This window comes from Astatotilapia calliptera, chromosome 23, assembly GCF_900246225.1.
Source record: "Astatotilapia calliptera chromosome 23, fAstCal1.2, whole genome shotgun sequence".
NCBI lineage: Eukaryota > Metazoa > Chordata > Actinopteri > Cichliformes > Cichlidae > Astatotilapia > Astatotilapia calliptera.
In genome coordinates this window covers 20,104,221-20,120,984 of record NC_039323.1, presented here as the reverse complement: position 1 = coordinate 20,120,984, position 16,764 = coordinate 20,104,221, and the positions used below count along the sequence as shown (strand labels likewise).

The following is a 16,764-nucleotide window of genomic DNA, read 5'->3' as shown; positions in this document are numbered from 1 at the left end:
TGGAGGACAAACTGCTCGTATGTCAGCATATTTCCTGCTTTACAGTGCTGATGAAGGCACATTCAGTGTATTTAAAGCAGTGCAGCAGCGGTGCCCTAGGCGGACTCAGTTTTCTTTCTCGTCTTTTTACAAATTATTAAACAAAACTAAAGCAGTGACACATCATCACACAGATTCAGCTGCAGACACACAATAGGATAAGGTGAAAGATCTGATTCTGTTTCTTAGATATGAAACTTTAAGCTTTTATTGGTGTAAAATGTTGAATACACTGCAGTGTAACAGCACAATATACTCTTAAACTGATTTACATTTTAATGTTTGAATAATCGGATTTTCCCAGCCGGGGCAACACAAACGCATTTCCATGTAAAGTGATCACTGAGCGAGAAGGTTTGAGGCAGCAGGATGACTTCTAGTTATTTCAGCAGCAATTTGAGGATATTTTAGCATCGATCTGGACCGAAGGATCAGATCACACCTTTGCTATCATCCCTTGGCATCCTGAGCTTCTCCGAGCTCCTCAGCCTCTCCCTGGGAACACACCGGGAACGAGTACTCGGTCATCGAGTCTCTAGCTGTTTGTGGCTGTGTCCGCATCAGACTGTACTCCAGGCTTCAGGCACCGGGTTATTTTGAGGTTAGCTTATGTCAAAAATAGACCCAGTGCTGTTTCCAGAAATCAAAGAGTTGCTCTGGGTCTTTTCTAAAATGTGGATTTTGTTGAAGCCTCGTCTGGAGTGAACTTCATCAGTGCTGGTGTCTCAGTGATGTAGCACCCACAAATTTTGGACTGTTGGTAAAATTCGGCGACTTGTAGAGACAACCAGAATGTTGGGAGGTTCCCAAATTAAACTTTTCTCAACTAACGATTTGTTGATATACAAATAATGGAAATCGAAAAAATGCTGAACGTGCACTAGACTCCAACCATCAGCTGCACAGCAGTGCTCAACGTGCGAATCTCATCCCTTGTGTCCTCGATCTCACACTTTCGGACTCTCTTGACAGCTCGTGGCCATCGGTGAGCGTAGAAGTTTAGATCAGTGGGTAAACTGAAGCTTTGTACTCGAGCTAAGCTCCCTATACTAATGGAATATATTTTCAGCGTTTATCTGAACATAGAGAGAAAACACTGAGTTTCAGAGTTAACACAGCTGCAGGTTAACTGGGCTCCTTACATGCTTACATTCTCCTTCAATGATTCATGATACCAGTCATTCCTGAATGCTGGCTTTATTATTTTCAGGACTTTAACCGGTTTTGTCTCTGCAGGGAGAAGCCAACGACATTTCTTCCCCCCGTGCACGATCATGTAAATCATTCAGCAGCAAAGTTGGGACTGCCGTTTGCTTTGCGTCTTGCATGTTTTTGTACATTTGTAGAAGTTTTGTCAGCGTCAGCATGTGACAGAAAGCATGTGGGCGTTTTATAAAACCAGACCCGGCCTCTGTTCCCGCTCCGTCCTCTCAGGTTTTCCCGTCCTGCTAAAGCTCATCGTGTGCTGACCTCCGCCTTTTCTACCCTCTAAATGCACGTGTGTGCTTCTCTATTCAACTCGAAAATGTGTGCGACATGAGACCTGGGTGCTGACATGAATACTACTCGCACCAGAAGGCCATCGGGGTTGGAGGTCAGCTCCATCTAACCCCCGTTGCTCTCATGAAGTGAATAGAAATGTAGAACTTAAACCGTTTGCAGTAAAAGCGTTGAGCTGCTGAGCTGTAAAGATGGAAAACTGCCTGGTCATGACTGCACTTCAATCATAGAGGTTGCTGGTAGGGCTGGGCCATATCATACCGTTCACGGTAATACCGGTATAATGTTGGGCAATGATAAGAAAATGAAATATTGCGATAGAATCTGGGTAAAACACGCATGCGCAGTGCCTTTGTTTTCATACGCACATGACGGAAAAAGCATGGTGGCGACGGAGAAAGAGAAGGGCGAAAGTGGATCGTTGAATGAAACAGATGAACCAGAATTGGTTTGTAAAAATGCTGCAACTTCAGTGGTGTGAAACTGGTTTAGCTTTCGTCCGTCAGGTACACAACAAAGCACTGTTTTTGGTAGAGCATGTTAGTGGGCCGTCGTTATTACCGTGTTTTTTGGAAAATACGGCACACTTAAAATCAATCCTTTGATTTTTCTGAAAATCGACAGTGCCCCTCATAATCCCGTGTGTCTTATGTATGAATTCTGGTTGTGTTTACTGACCTCAAAACGATTTTATGTCGTACACAGCGCTCAAAAATCTGTCAAATGTTTCAGTACGACTTTGTTAAGCTACGAACCCGGACTGCTTGATGGCTTGTCGGAGCATTACGGCTATCGTAGGCAGGCGCCTGGCGGAGTGATACGTACTGCGCTTCGACATAGTATTACCGTATTGTGTGTGTATAACCTCTTTTTAAGTTTTGTGGATATTCTACATGGTTATGCTGAGGATATGTCGGACAATTTCCACTGGAAATGCCTTTTGGTTAAACTGTCAGCAAGGAATTTGCATTTGCACTGTAAATTTTTTATATAACTTTAATGCACATAAAAAACAGCTGCTTGTTTAAGTGAAAATAGATTAATGTTTTGGGTTTTTTGCACTAATAAAGTTGTGGAGTTGTAAAGTATTTTGTCTAGTGTCAATTATATCGTCAGTTATATCGCCAATTTCCAATGTATATCGTGATAAATATTTTTGGTCATATTGTCCTGCTGTAGTTGCTGATTCAATTCTTGGCACCAAAAGGATGATTTTACATATGTCAGAGACCGAAGAAGTGTCCTTAAGCAAGGCAGAACAACAGATGTCTTGCTATAAAAGTTCCCATATAGTAGAGCTGGGCGATATGAGATTTTTTCATATCACGATATGTTTTTTTTTTTTCATTTCAGGCGATAACGATATCTATCACGATATAAGCCAAATAACTATATTTGTAAGATTTAAATGTGCCGTTTCTCACAAGTAAAATGTGAAATAATCAGCAGCTTGTTTTTATTTAAATATTTATTTCCCATAATAAGTTCAACAGGGTAGATGTACTTAAGGAACATGAGACTTTTTCAGATAAATAAAGGCAAATACTGCAAACTACTGAATCTCTGAAGCTTCTGAGTCTGGAGCCAATGCTGGTCCCCGTATATATATGAGACTAGCAAAGTGTTGTTTGAGAGGAAGATCATTGCTAAAGGAAGTTGAAGTGGCAGGTCAAATGAATGTGATGAAAGAGTTTTAGGACTGATTTCTATATTAATAAAATTTGAAAGGAGTTGAAGAGCATCTTAAAGCTGCGTTTAGTTGTTAGCAGTGAAGGAACTGCAAGTGTTGCTGAAGTTTTGTAGGATTACTGAAGAAAGTTGGAAGTTTTAGTGAAGAGTTACAGATGCTTCGAGCTCAGATCACTTCCTCCAATCAGGATCAGTTCCAGATAACGTACTGAAAGGGGCTGAAGTGATTTAAGTGTCAGCATCTAAAACGTTCATAGGTCGGCCATAAAGCGACACGTCGACATATTGAAACACCCCTGGTCTGTTCAACCACGTCTGATCAAACAGTTTCAGGTTTCCCCTCAAACATTTGGCTCGACGACGCCTGGAAGCTTAACTTGTCTTTGTTTACAATCTCATCAGCTCTGTCCAATCACAACACGGCCTCTTTGTCTCGACTCGTCCACGGTTGGTCGCCTGCCATCGTCTTCCTGCCGCCACTTCCTGGTTTTCCCTCAGGCAGCTTTAATCAGATCGTGTCTGTGTGAGAGAGGGAGAGAGAGAGAGAGATTAACACACACATCTGGAGGAAATACTCACAATACCAGGAGATTTGTTTTTTTAATAAAAACCCCACAGTCATTAATCTCAGGTATGAAGGTTAAACGCACACACACGTTCGCTCTCTCTCTCTCTCTCTCTCTCTCTCTCTCTCTCTCTCTCTCTCTCTCTCTCTCTCTCTCTCTCTCTCTCTCTGTGTGTCTGTGTGTGTGTGTGTGCGTGTTTGTATCAGACTTTATCGTTTTCAGTGGCGCTTTAAAGTTGTTTTCTCCTTCATTTCCCCCTATCTTTCCTCCTTTTCCTTCATCACATCCTCTGGATATTGCTTATCTATTTTTATCCTGCTTTGGATCTCAGGAGAACTGTTTTCTTTATTGTAATCATTTTTTTCTGTAAACAATGTAAAAGCTCCTGATCTCAACATCATTCAGTCAGACTGGATTACATGTAGAGACAGAAGACCAAAGTTAAAGTAAAAACAAAACAATGTGAGATGCCAGCCTAAAGTCAAGTCCAAAAAAGCAGTCTTAGACCAAGCAATTGCAGAATTCAGAAAACACTCAAAAAGCAGTTGCCCCAAAACAAAATAACGTCAAAAATCGGAACAAAACCAGTCTGTAACCAGTTTAAAACAACTTTAGAATAAGATCAGGAGTCAGGCTAAAACAACTTCACAACGGGTAACTCCACATGTTTTATTCGGCAATTCCTAAATATTCCTCAACTGTTTTTAGGAGTGCGCAGAGGCATTTTTGTCTTCTCCTGGATTCAAACAGGAGGATCTTTCGCTTGTTAGGTGAATGTGTAAACCACTACACTATGGAGCCACTTGTCAGACACCAAACTAACCAACCAACCAAAACCAGTGCAAATCAAGTCAGAAAACAGAACAAAACCAGATTAAAAGAACTTCACAAAACATCAGAAGCCAGGCTAAACTGGTGCAAACCAAGCCCAGGAAACAGTTTAAACCACTTTTTTTTTTTTAAAAGAGTTCAAAACCATGTCAGAAACCAGTCTAAAACCAGTTCAAACCCAGTCTAAAACCAAGCCCAAAAATATAAGCCACAAAATAACTGTGGTCATTTTGTGACCACACAGCGATGTTGTCACAGTGCCACAAGCGGGTGATTCTGCAACTTAGCAATTTATGACCAAGTGATGTAATGTGTTTGCAGGGAATGCTTCTGTGTGTTATATATTTAGGTATCCTCCAGTATGGATGGCTTTTCCTGTGAAACTCTGATTTACTGGCTCAGGATCCAGTGTGGGTACACCTCCTATCCTTCCTCCTTTCCTTCCTCACCACCATCCTGGGGTTTTATCCAGCTCAGAACAGGCTTTGGGGATGACCGCAACTGCTCCGCGTATACTTATGGCAAAGACTCTGTTACCTCTCTTCTTCCTACATCCCTCCTGTTCCTTCATCACCACCTTCTCATCCTTTCTTTGCTTCCTCTCCCACCTCCCTCTATCTTCCCTGCTCCCACGCTCCTCCCCTCCCTACATCCTTCCCCCCTCTAATGATCTCTTTGGGATGGCGGCAGCAGCCTGCAGGCCTGAAACCTGAGCAGTCAAACTCGGGGGATTTTGAGCTCAAATGAAAAATGTGGAAACCCTAAAGCACCTCTTATGAAAGCTGTCGACTCTGCTGACTAACGAAGAAGAATTTATCTGAATCTGCTCGGTTTTTATTAGAAAATTCAGTGGCGTGTCCCTTTAAGGGTGGATACGTCCTGCAAACACGAGGAATAACTGTTTGTTTTGGAAAATAAATGTAGTTGTTCATCAAAGGACAGAAACAAATGTGTGTGTGTGTCTGCGTGTGAGCAGGTGTGTCCTTACCTGTCAGACAGGTTTAATTAGCGGTGACACATGCAAACACACAGCTGTCCTCACCAAACTTGCGAGTGAGGGTTCAAATTGAAAAGCACCTTTACTACTCTGACACTTTTGAATAATGTAGCTCATCACAGCTGGAAAAACAAACGGAAACAGAAGCACGTGCAGGAATCCATCAGTAGATATCAATCCAAACTTTATACACACAGGAGCTTTAGCACAACTTTAAAGGTTTAAATTTAACGCACAGCAGCAAATATCAGAAAAGATATTAAAAACAGCATTTAAACCAACAATTGAGTTAAAATACAGCCAACAAAACACTAGAAATATTTCCAAAATATTGCTTTTTCTTGACATAATTTGAATATATCTAACCTTGCAGCCCCTTATTTCCCAGCTACTTTAAAGGCTCATAAAGCCAGTTTTTAGAGACGTTAAAGGGGCTGTAAATAGTTCTCTTTTTTAACGTAATTTCTTCCACATGTGGCTTCATTTGTCACAAGAAACAGGCGTTTAGTGGGTCTCCTGCAAATAAGGAGTATTTACTGCTAGTTATAGTTCCTGGATTAATTGTTTGGTCTCTGTAACAATGCTGGAAAACAGTGGAAAGTATTTTCCTGCTTGGTTTAAAGCTACTTTCTAAAAGGTTTATTATCAAATAAAACAAATAAAAATCAGGAAATGCCACAGACCTGTGTATAAAAATGGAAGTAGCCACTGTGATGCAACCTATTGGTTTGCAAAGCCTCGGTATTAGCGTTTTGGTGTCTGTGATATTGTTGGGGTTTTGTGACCATTTTTTTGGATAAGCTGCCCACAGACTTCTTGGAAGGTCTGTTAGTGGAATTAACCACATCTTAATTACTTAAAACCGTTTTGGTTTTAACCAGATTGTAATAACATGATATCCATCTGTGTTCACTCTAAGTTTGTTACATTTAGTGAGCCTTATTTCTTTAATTTAGCTTTCTTTTTTTTTTTTGCTCTATGGGAAGTTTTGTTTTGTAGTTTTGCTTTTTATTGAGCAGAAAATGAGCTTGATAAATCTGGTTATCTTGCTTCTCTTCACCCCTGCAAAGCTGGGGTGGTACATATTTAGGGCGGGTGTAACTCAGGAGGTAGAGAAGGTCGTTTACTCATCAGAAGGTTGGTGGTTCAATCCCTTATTACTGCTGCAGTCAGAATACCAAATATACCTTGGGCAAGATACTAAACCCCAGGTTGTTCTCTGATGAGTGTGAATATTCGTGAATGTTGGATAGAAAACATTTAAGCATAGGAAAAAAAAAATTATATGAATGAGGCATATTGTATAAAGCACTTTAAGTGCTCAGGTAGAGTAGAAAGGCATTTAAAAATAAGTTGTCCATTGTCATTTACCATTAATTAGGGGTTTATCTGGGAAGCAGAAAAAATTAAGTAGATAAACTCAAGTGCTACTTGAATGCTTCTCTTCACCTCTGCAGACCAAGGGTGTTACATTAATTGGGGGTTCACCCGGGATTGTGATTGATCCCATAGAAAAACTGAACAAGGCAAGTAGCTGTAAACATAGACTTTATTTCACCCTGTCCAAGGAAATGAACTTACCTGTTATTGATCTTCTTGCTCTTATAGTGACAGCCCAGTCGCTGCTAACCAGGTAGCCTGAGTCCTTCCTTTCATTCAACTGCCTCTCTGGATACCTGATTTTAAAACAGTATTTCCCTGACACCAGAAAAATTGAACTCTGTTGAGCTAATAATTATCAGTGAGTCTTCTGGTTGTTTTCTTAATTAATCCATAAGTTGGTTAAAAACCCATTCTGAGTTTAGTTTTGTGGTTGTTTGGTTTTTATTTATGGCTAGATTTTCCCACCATCTTTCCCTAAAGTCATGTCAAACCAAAGCTAAAATACAAAAAAAGGGCTTCTGGGACACAACTGTGTATATAGAACAATCTGGGCAAGAAAAAAATAATGGAGCCGGTGCTGTAATTTATGATGTATTTAGATTTATTGGGTTTAAACAGGGCAGTGCTACAACAGAGAGCTCATTTTAGGCTTTGTGTAGTCCAAACATTTAAATTTTTGGCTGCAGTTCTTTGTTGAATCTGACGGCCGAACTCCAGATGAAGTCAGAAAGACAAAGATGATGGTGCAGACAGCAGCAGGAGGAGGAGAAGACAAATGGCATGAAGGGCGAACACTGCGATAATCTGATGTTGTGTGTGACTGATGAGCCGGCGCTACTCTGATTTGTCACAGTCAGACGACGGTTTAACCCCCAACACACACACACATACACACTCCTATAGACATGTACACCCTGCCCTCAGGCTACAAACAGCGCTCCACCCATGATCCCCGCGGTGTGTGCATGTTAAGACAATGGTGTCATTAGTGTATTTGCAGCAAAGATCATCTATTCATGGCTGCTTCACCCGTTTTCAGTGTGGCTTAGAAGAAGTCTCAGTTTAGGAGTCTCATTCTAATGCGAAAATCAAGCAAGCAAGCCACACATAAACAGAAATATCAGTTTTCACACAGAATAATCTGATAAGTATAGAAAAAAAAAACTTCTGGTTTTTAATCTTCACTCTGATCTGACATGAAGCTGGTAAAAACTCCACAGAAGGAGGAAATATTGTGTGATGAAAGCGTGTCAGCGTCCTGTCGAGTAAACAAACCACACACGAGTTTTGTTTACGAGTGCTGGTGGGCTTGTGGTGGACGCCAAGTCAAACAAACGAGAGACCTAAGACTACAGCAGACGCAACGTTTCCACCTGAAGGAGCGTGGTATGGAGGGCCAACACAGCCAGAATCAAAGTAAAATAAAGGAATGGTGAAATTAAAAGAAATATATGCCCAAAATTATAACAGCTCTGTATTATTATTTTTTCTTTATTTTCTCTTTACTTATTTACTTAATTACATGCTTTAGCATGAAGTGCCATTAAATGCACCAAAAAAGTGACATAAATATATTTATTAACTTTATAAAATGTTCCATGTATTCATATAGTTCACCTATAAGCTATAGCTGTAACTGAAAGTACACACTTTGAATCGATGCCCCCTCCTAATGCTTGTAATATAATGCTTTATCTCTTATACCCCCCCCCCCCCCCCACACACACACACACACACACACACAGCATTTTGGCAGCTTAGACCCTCCGTACAGAGGAGCGATTACCTGGGTATTGATGACATGTTTGTGAAGTTTTTATTGTGTAAGTGGATTCTGAGCTGACCTCGGGGTGTTTCCCAGCTGACGTTAAAACTATAACTAACACCGCTGCCGTCAAAGACATCACGTGTGGTGTTTGACAGCTCAGGAATGTGACTCCATGAAAAATCTCCAGTGAAGCTAGATTTACATGCCTGAAATGTCAATAAGGAGGAGTGACGCATGATCAGCAGGTTAAACCTGGGTTCAGTCACAGCTATTCCTTATTAACGAGACGTTTTTTCTCCATTTTGTGAAAAGGCAAATAAAAAATAAGTCTGTCTGTTTTTTTCTTTTTGTGTGTGAATGGTTTGGTTTAATAAAGCTGGCGTCTTCACAGTCTGGAAGTGAAAATCAGTTTTCAGTCGTCTGTAATCAGGCTCTTAGATTGGCTGCTTTTTCTTATACTTATGTAGAAGTTAATTTAAAAAAAAAAGAATGCAAAGCTAATCAGTTTATCAACCAAATAATCAATTATTAAAACCAATTTAAACCATATTTGTTTTGTTTCACTCCACAGTCAGAACAAATAAGCAAACAAGCAGCAGCTGAACAAACAAACATGCCAGACTTCATCAGAGAAACGACTGAAATGCTGAACCTGTACAACCAGTTAAAAAAAACAGTATATGGAGGACCCAACTTTCCAAAGTAAAAATGATAGACTCCTAATTAGAAATCACAAGCAAACGTAGGCATTTGCATATGCTTTCTAAATGAAAACATTTCATATGGTGTAATTTATCTGTTTTTTGTCTAGGCATCTTTTTACTCTGTACTTAAAAAACCTAACTGCAGTCATTTTTTTCTAAAGCATAGGTGTCAAACTCTGGCCCGCGGGCCACATTTGGCCCGCGGCCTAATTACATTTGGCCCGCGGGGCCATACCAAATTACTATTAGAGCTGGCCCGCCGGTCTTATGCAGCGCATGTACTGCTAATACTACAACTCCCAGAATGCTCTGTTGGCGTTTTGGCGCGTCAGTCAGGACAGGACCCATTAACGCCCTCTCCTCTGTTGACTGTAGTCATAGCAACCGCGCGAATACTGCCGCGCTACCTCTCCCAAAATGGCGAAAAGAAAGAACGAAAACAGGAGCTTTCTGGACAGGTGGGAGACAGAATATCTGTTTACCTATGTAAAAGACAGACCTGTTTGTCTTGTATGTCGAGCTCATGTGGCTTTAACCAAGGAGTACAACATTAGACGACACTATGAAACGAAACACCAAGAGAAGTACAAGGACCTGGACATGACTCAAAGGCGCCGGAAAGCAGAAGAGATGAAAAGAAGTTTTGTTTCACAACAGACTATGTCCAAAAAAGCCATATCGCAAAGTGAGGCTGCTGTAAAGGCTAGTTTTGTTGTGGCAGCAGAGATCGCAAAATCAGCCCGGCCCTTCAGTGAGGGAGTTTGTGAAAAGTTGTATGATGAAAGTTTGCGACGTTGTGTGCCCAGAGAAAAAGCAAGCATTTTCAAATGTTAGCCTGAGCAGAAACACAGTAGCTGATCACACGTGAACTTGCCAACAATCTAAATAACCAGCTGATGGAGAAGGGAAACAGTTTCGTTGCATTCTCCCTCGCTGTGGATGAGAGCAGCGACGCCTCTGATACTGCCCAGCTTTCAGTCTTCATCCGTGGTATGGACTCAACTCTCTGTGTTACGGAAGAACTTTTAGGATTAAAATCAATGCATGGAACAACCACAGGGAAGGAAATATTTGAAAGAGGTTTCCAAATGTCTAACTGAAATGAAGTTGCCATGGGAAAAACTTGTGGGGTTAACGACAGATGGTGCACCAGCGATGTGTGGTCAAAGGAGCGGACTGGTGGGCAGGGTACGGGAGAAGATGCGAGCGGAGAACTGTGCAGGTGAGCTGACTGTTTATCACTGCATCATACATCAAGAATCACTTTGTAGCAAAGCCCTAAAGATGGAACATGTTATGACCGCAGTAACACGAGTAGTTAACTTTATAAGAGCCAAAGGTCTGAATCACCGCCAATTCAAATCTTTTCTTGAGGAGTGTGGTTCGGAATACGGAGACGTGCCGTATCACACAGAGGTGAGGTGGTTAAGCCGAGGGAAAGTGTGCAATATTAAGTTATATATGTTTATATAAGTTATATATCGTTCAGTATTAAGCGTTGCTTATTCCATATTCAGTTTTTCAGCAAAACTTATTTGAGTCTGTAAGAAAAGGTTCCTTGTTATATCTGGAGGAAGATTTTTTTCAATAAATATTAATGTTAGCCCGCGACTTTGTTCCAGTTTTGAATTTTGGCCCACTGTATATTTGAGTTTGACACCCCTGTTCTAAAGCATAAAAAGACCTTTGAGTTTGTAACAGAAACAATAATAATGAGGCTGTTGTGTATTTGACTGTGAATACGTCAGGTCTTATCGACAGCGTGAATCAGAGTAATCGGTGTACGCCGGTGTTTTGACGTTGGTTGTTTGGTGGCTTGACAACATGTTGCATTCCCGTTTGTGAGATATCATCATGCAGGAGCGTTTGTATTTTGTAACTGAGGCATGATGAGGTGCGGCGAAGCGTGCAAGAACAGTACAGCAATGTCACCTTTTTGCCATCAGAAGCTACTTTCTGGACGGCTTCCTCGCACGCTCACATTCCAAGCATGCTTCAGGGCACACGCCACTAGTTTGACATGAAGCTTGAGCTTCTTGTGATGTCACCATGATATTGGTTTGAGATTACTCAGTGAAACCAGGTTACAACATACAAAAAGCCAGCACCGAACTGGCTTTACTGGTCACTGTGGGCTGACAAGCACACCGAAGTAAATGTGCAAAGCCTGATTTTGGTGGATTAGCTGTATTTACTGTGGCTAGCGTAGCATGTGGACTATAATAAAGAAAGCAAATAAACCTCTATAAAAACATCAGACAGGTGGGTTGCAAAGTGGCTTGCAGAGCTCAGAGAATGTTTGACAATCTTACTTTTTAAACATTTTCTTCAGTGTCTGAGCTTCTCTGAATCATTCAGCTGAAATGAATTGAACAACACCTCCAGAGATGAAAGAATTAAATCAGTGTTGTAGTTCTAATAGTTTTATAACCTGGAGGGCATGAAATTTAAAATGTTTTGAAACAGATTTTTCTTTGTTTTAAAGAATTTTTTAGGCATTTACTCATAAATGTTTTTACTTTTTTTGGGTGGGGAAACCATATTATACTTTAAAAATATTAGTATTTATCTAGTGAGTTTTTTCTTATAATAAACCACCAGAGAAATATGATTTAAAACCATTGATTATACTGCTGTATACTAACAGCAGCCAAAACCAAGAAAATTGGGTTGAACTTTGCTGTGCTCCACCTTTAATGGTTTGATTTCCTGTTAAAACCTAGTCCAGGCTGACTGACGTCTCATTTGCTTCTGAACCTGAACTAAGGTCTGCTGGGCGTGCTCAGTAGCCTGCGGGCGATGTGCCCTCACACATGTTGGGTCTTGACCTTGATCGTCTCTGATGGAAACAAACTAATCTACATGTGATGAAGAAACAGCTTATTTAAAGAGAATTTGAGTGTTCAAGTGTCACAGCTGCAGCAATTTGGTGCCAGCATCGATCCGGGCCAAAAGCCGCCGGGTGTCGGTGGGTGTTTGGCATCAGTGCGCTGTAATTACCAGCAGTTACCAGCCAACTGAGGCCAGGTTTTGGCTGACCAGTTTGTGCGGGTAGCGAGTGGCGGACGGTCATTTAGAGGTCGAGTCCGAGTCTGGCTGCTGGCAGAGACGATGAAGTCTGATTTTATGACCAGCTGTTTCGCCGGCCGCTGCTTCCTGCTCTTTACAGTCCTGACATCATGCTGGACTGTTTGGTTTCACATTTATATGATAAACACAAAGTCGGGCAGCAGCCAATTTAACAGAAATGCAAATTAACAAATAACCAGCAAGCCAAGTCCTTTGTCTTAAAGACAGTGAATCATGGAAGCTCAGGCCTGCCAAAAGAAACAAAAGAAACCATAACAATGAGATAAAGTGGTCCATAATAGTTTAAGATCATAGTTTTACTTTTCATTTCATATTTCACTGTCAGCATTAGGAGCAAAAACATTTAATGTGACATAAAGGAAAAATTGCGTTAAGTAAAATAAAGGGAAAATTATAGTGAGACACAATGAAAAATGAGATAATGTTTTACCTCATTCTCTAAGTCTATTTATACACTTTCATCTAAAGGCAGGACATTTATGAGAAAAAGTGAAAAGTAAAATAAAATAAATAATGTCAGTACACACATCTTTTAGTTGGAAATCAGTAGAGAAATCAGTTCCTACAACAAACAAAAAAAATGACAAATGTAACATTTTTGTCATTAAAATTGTTCAGTGTAATAGAGTTTTATTTATATTGCACTAGATGTTGGGATATCTGATTTGGTACTTGGGTATTGCATCAACTTGTTACATATGGTTTTTGTGATTTGATAGGTTGTTAGGTAAAGAGCATAGAGAATACAAATTATGATGTTAAAACTCCAGATTTGTAAGTATCATCTGCAAATAAAGTGTCAGTTATAAAAAAAAAAATACAAAGTAGGGTATAAATAAGGGAAAACAGTCATCCCAACAGCCAAATAAATTTCAAATGTATAATTTCAAATGGAAAAAAAGTGGATCATTAAGAAATATGATCATTTCAAACATAAAAATGTTGACTCAGTATGAGTACTTTTTTTTTTTTTTTTTTAACCTTCTTTTGTTATATGATTGGCACTGATGGGTTTCCATATTGTCTGACTTAGTATTTGTTTTGGGGGATTTTTTGTTTGGTTTTTTTTTTTCACCTCTGATTCTTGATGAGGAAACAAGCTGCATCTGTGTAACAACAAAAACGTCATCATTGTGGCGGCGGCGGCACACGACAGGCCTGAAGTAGCAGCATCGCGTGTTGAAACACAACACACAGAGCAGTTCTGTGTGTGTGTGTGTGTGTGTGTGTGTGTTAGAGAGAAGTGTGTTGGCCGGTTGCCAGCTGCTGTTTATTGCCTCTTTGCTCTTTTATCCGTCCTCTTCGATGCTCCCTCATCTTCTTGCATTCTTCATCTGTTTGAAGCGGCCTCCCCTCCCTAACCTCTGTGCCCTCCTCTACATCAGTCACTGCATTTTTCCTGTTGTTACATCATCTGCCTCTTCATTTACACTCTCTTCTCATGTCTCCGTCTGTCCATCCATCCTCTAACCCTCCATCCCTCTGGCCTGCTTCCAGCTGTGCTGCAGCAGCTGTCTTGTTTTTCTAAATCATGTAAGCTGATTTAGTTTGAGATGAAAGCAAACAACACAGAGTGTAAAGTAGGAGTCTCAGAAGTCACCAAATCCATGGTTCGGTTTAGTCGTTGGATGTTTTGCATTTAAGGTTAAGTTTTAGAACTTTTAGACCCTAAAACAAAAGAAATTTACTGAAAGGAAATGATTTTGTCTTAATTATGTAAAATTGATTGAATCACTTGCATATTTTTGTTATTTAGCCTCCTTATACAATAGCATAAATAAATACTCTGCTATACTGAAATTTCACTCTTCAAAAGTGGAGCACAGGCTACTTAAACAGTCTTTTAGTACAATTAGTCACACAGCAACATGTTTATTTCTGCTTTTCTATAATTGGATATTTTTAACACTGGAGTCTGTGGGGATTGACTCACTTTTAGAGTCAACCTCAAATGGACATCAGAGAAACTGCAGGTATTGGCACCTTGACCTGGGGTTCTGTTTGTAGTTTTCAGCCTGCTTGATATATGAGAAGTTTTAAAAATGATTGTTTTCACTATTCGTTGAAACTTTATAGATATAGTTAAGCACTTTAGTTAAGCTGCAGCTAATAATTACTAATTAATCTGCTGGTTGAAGCTCATTGGCCTGCATATTTCTGGCTCCAATCCCCAAATCTTTGGCTGATGTTCTCCACAAACTAATAAAAGGAAGAGATCAGGGTTAAAAGAAGGTCCTCAAAGAGTTTCTGGAACAAAACAAAGACAGACTGTCAGCGCTGTGATTTATGATGAAGTAATATTTATTAGTATTACCTGCTTCTGGAAAACGGTACAGTGCTCCAGCAGAGAGCTGGTTTTAGTCTTTGTAGAGGCCCAGGCTCTTTTTGTGTTGCTGGTTTATTGAGTCCAAACTTCTGAATGTTTAGTTGACTGAAGCCAACATCAATTCCAGATGGATTACCATCCGAGGCGCACCTCATTTATACCCGACTGTCTTGCTTTGTTGTCCCTTCTGAGCAGATCTCTGCCTTTTTATAGACATTTGGAGCGCGCTCAGTTTCAGTTGTGTTCCAGGTAACTCGTCCATGTCAGCCTCAGTCTGGAATCGCAATGTTTTGACAACAGGCTGATCTCAGTTTGTCCTGTTAGAGTTCATTTAAGCACAAAATCTCTGTCTCTGTGGATAAAGTTGAGCTGTAATCGTAGCACTTCTGTTGGTGTTAAAATCCAAGACGAAACGTCTAAATATTAAATAAAGCCCAGCTGCTTTTATTTGCCTCATTTTGTCTTTTTTTAAAACTCTACATTTCCCTTTTCGTATTTTTCGCTGTGCATGTCTGAAACTCTCAGTTTGACCTCGGCTGCGACTCGGAGACCTTGTTGGAGCAGGTTTTCAGATCTTAGAGACCTGTCTTTGTTATCTTGTTTTCTGCTGTTGTGTCTTTGTCGCCATGTTTCTGTCTTCCAGCTGCCTTCATCTAAACACACTGACGTGGTGTGGCCTTTGAAAAGCACAAATATGTCTCTCAGTTTGAGTGAATATTTAGGAACCGAGGCTGAGTTTAGCAGTTTGTTTGCTTTTTGCCTTCAGGTTTGCATTTTTCATTGATTAAAAGAGTTCTGGATCAGGTTAAAATGCCTTTAAAGTCCATAAAGTTAGAGTGGAGTCAGCTTTAAGATTTTTTTATTCATTAGGTTAAGGTTCGGGACCTGGTTTTAGCAACTGTTTATAACTTAGTTTAAACTAGTCCTTACATAAGCTTTTTGGAATTAAAAGGTAGCTCCTAAATCACTGCCACATTCAGGATCAGTACCAGCACAAATTTTATTTTGTACATTTGTGAGTTTAATCTTGTAAATGTACACCTAATTTTCAGAAATTTTCTTTAGAAAATCAAGAATTGGGAAAAATCTTTAAGTTTATAATCTTGTAAAGTGGTGAGAACTTTTTCTTTGCAACTGAATCTGGGAGTTTATTCTTGTAAATATTTGAGCTTTTCCTCATAGATTTACCATTTTATTCAAATAATGTTTGATTTTATTTCTACTTCATAAAAGTTTGCAGTCATACAGTTGTAATAAACAGTTTCTGAAGGTTCATTTTTGTTAATTTATTGCTTTATTCTCATATTTCTTTCCTCGTAAATTTACAGGGAAAATGTTTGCCAGTCCAGATTATTCGAAAATCTAGATTAAAGATTTTAGGCTAGCTCATTTTAGCCTGCATGTAACCCAATCATGCTCAAAATGTGATTTAATACTAGAACTACAAACACCTTGACCTTTACATAGGAATTCAAACATCAGCCTCACAGAGATTACTTTAAAACTAACTGGTAGGATGGACATAAACGAAAGTCTGCAGCGTGTTTAGTTTGATGTTAAATACAATCTAGAGTAAGAAGGAAATAATCCGTTACTCAATCCAATCATTTCATCAATCTGAATCCAGGGAAAGATCTTGGATTCAGTTTCATGGTTTCGTTTAGTTTCTTTCAGGTGAAAGCTGTTGGAGTCTGCAAATTTTATGTTTAAGGGACTGTAGCTTGTATTTATTATAGCTTAAAGCTCTTTAGTTCTTTGTATTCAGGATCTAAAATCTTTGGTTCTGGTTTAGTTCTAGAGTTCCTGAGGTACAGCCACCTCTTAGAGATAATTTTTCTTGCTTTATTCCTTAAAACTCTGATATTTAGGGT

General features: G+C 39.8%; 1 protein-coding gene and 1 pseudogene across 9 annotated transcripts in view; both read left to right on the top strand.

Annotated features, from left to right (window-relative positions):
* agap1 (ArfGAP with GTPase domain, ankyrin repeat and PH domain 1) overlaps positions 1 to 16,764 on the top strand; it is a 179,805-nt gene that overhangs the window by 59,409 nt on the left and 103,632 nt on the right. The window lies entirely within an intron of this gene.
* On the top strand, positions 9,719 to 11,083 carry LOC113016046 (general transcription factor II-I repeat domain-containing protein 2-like; annotated as a pseudogene).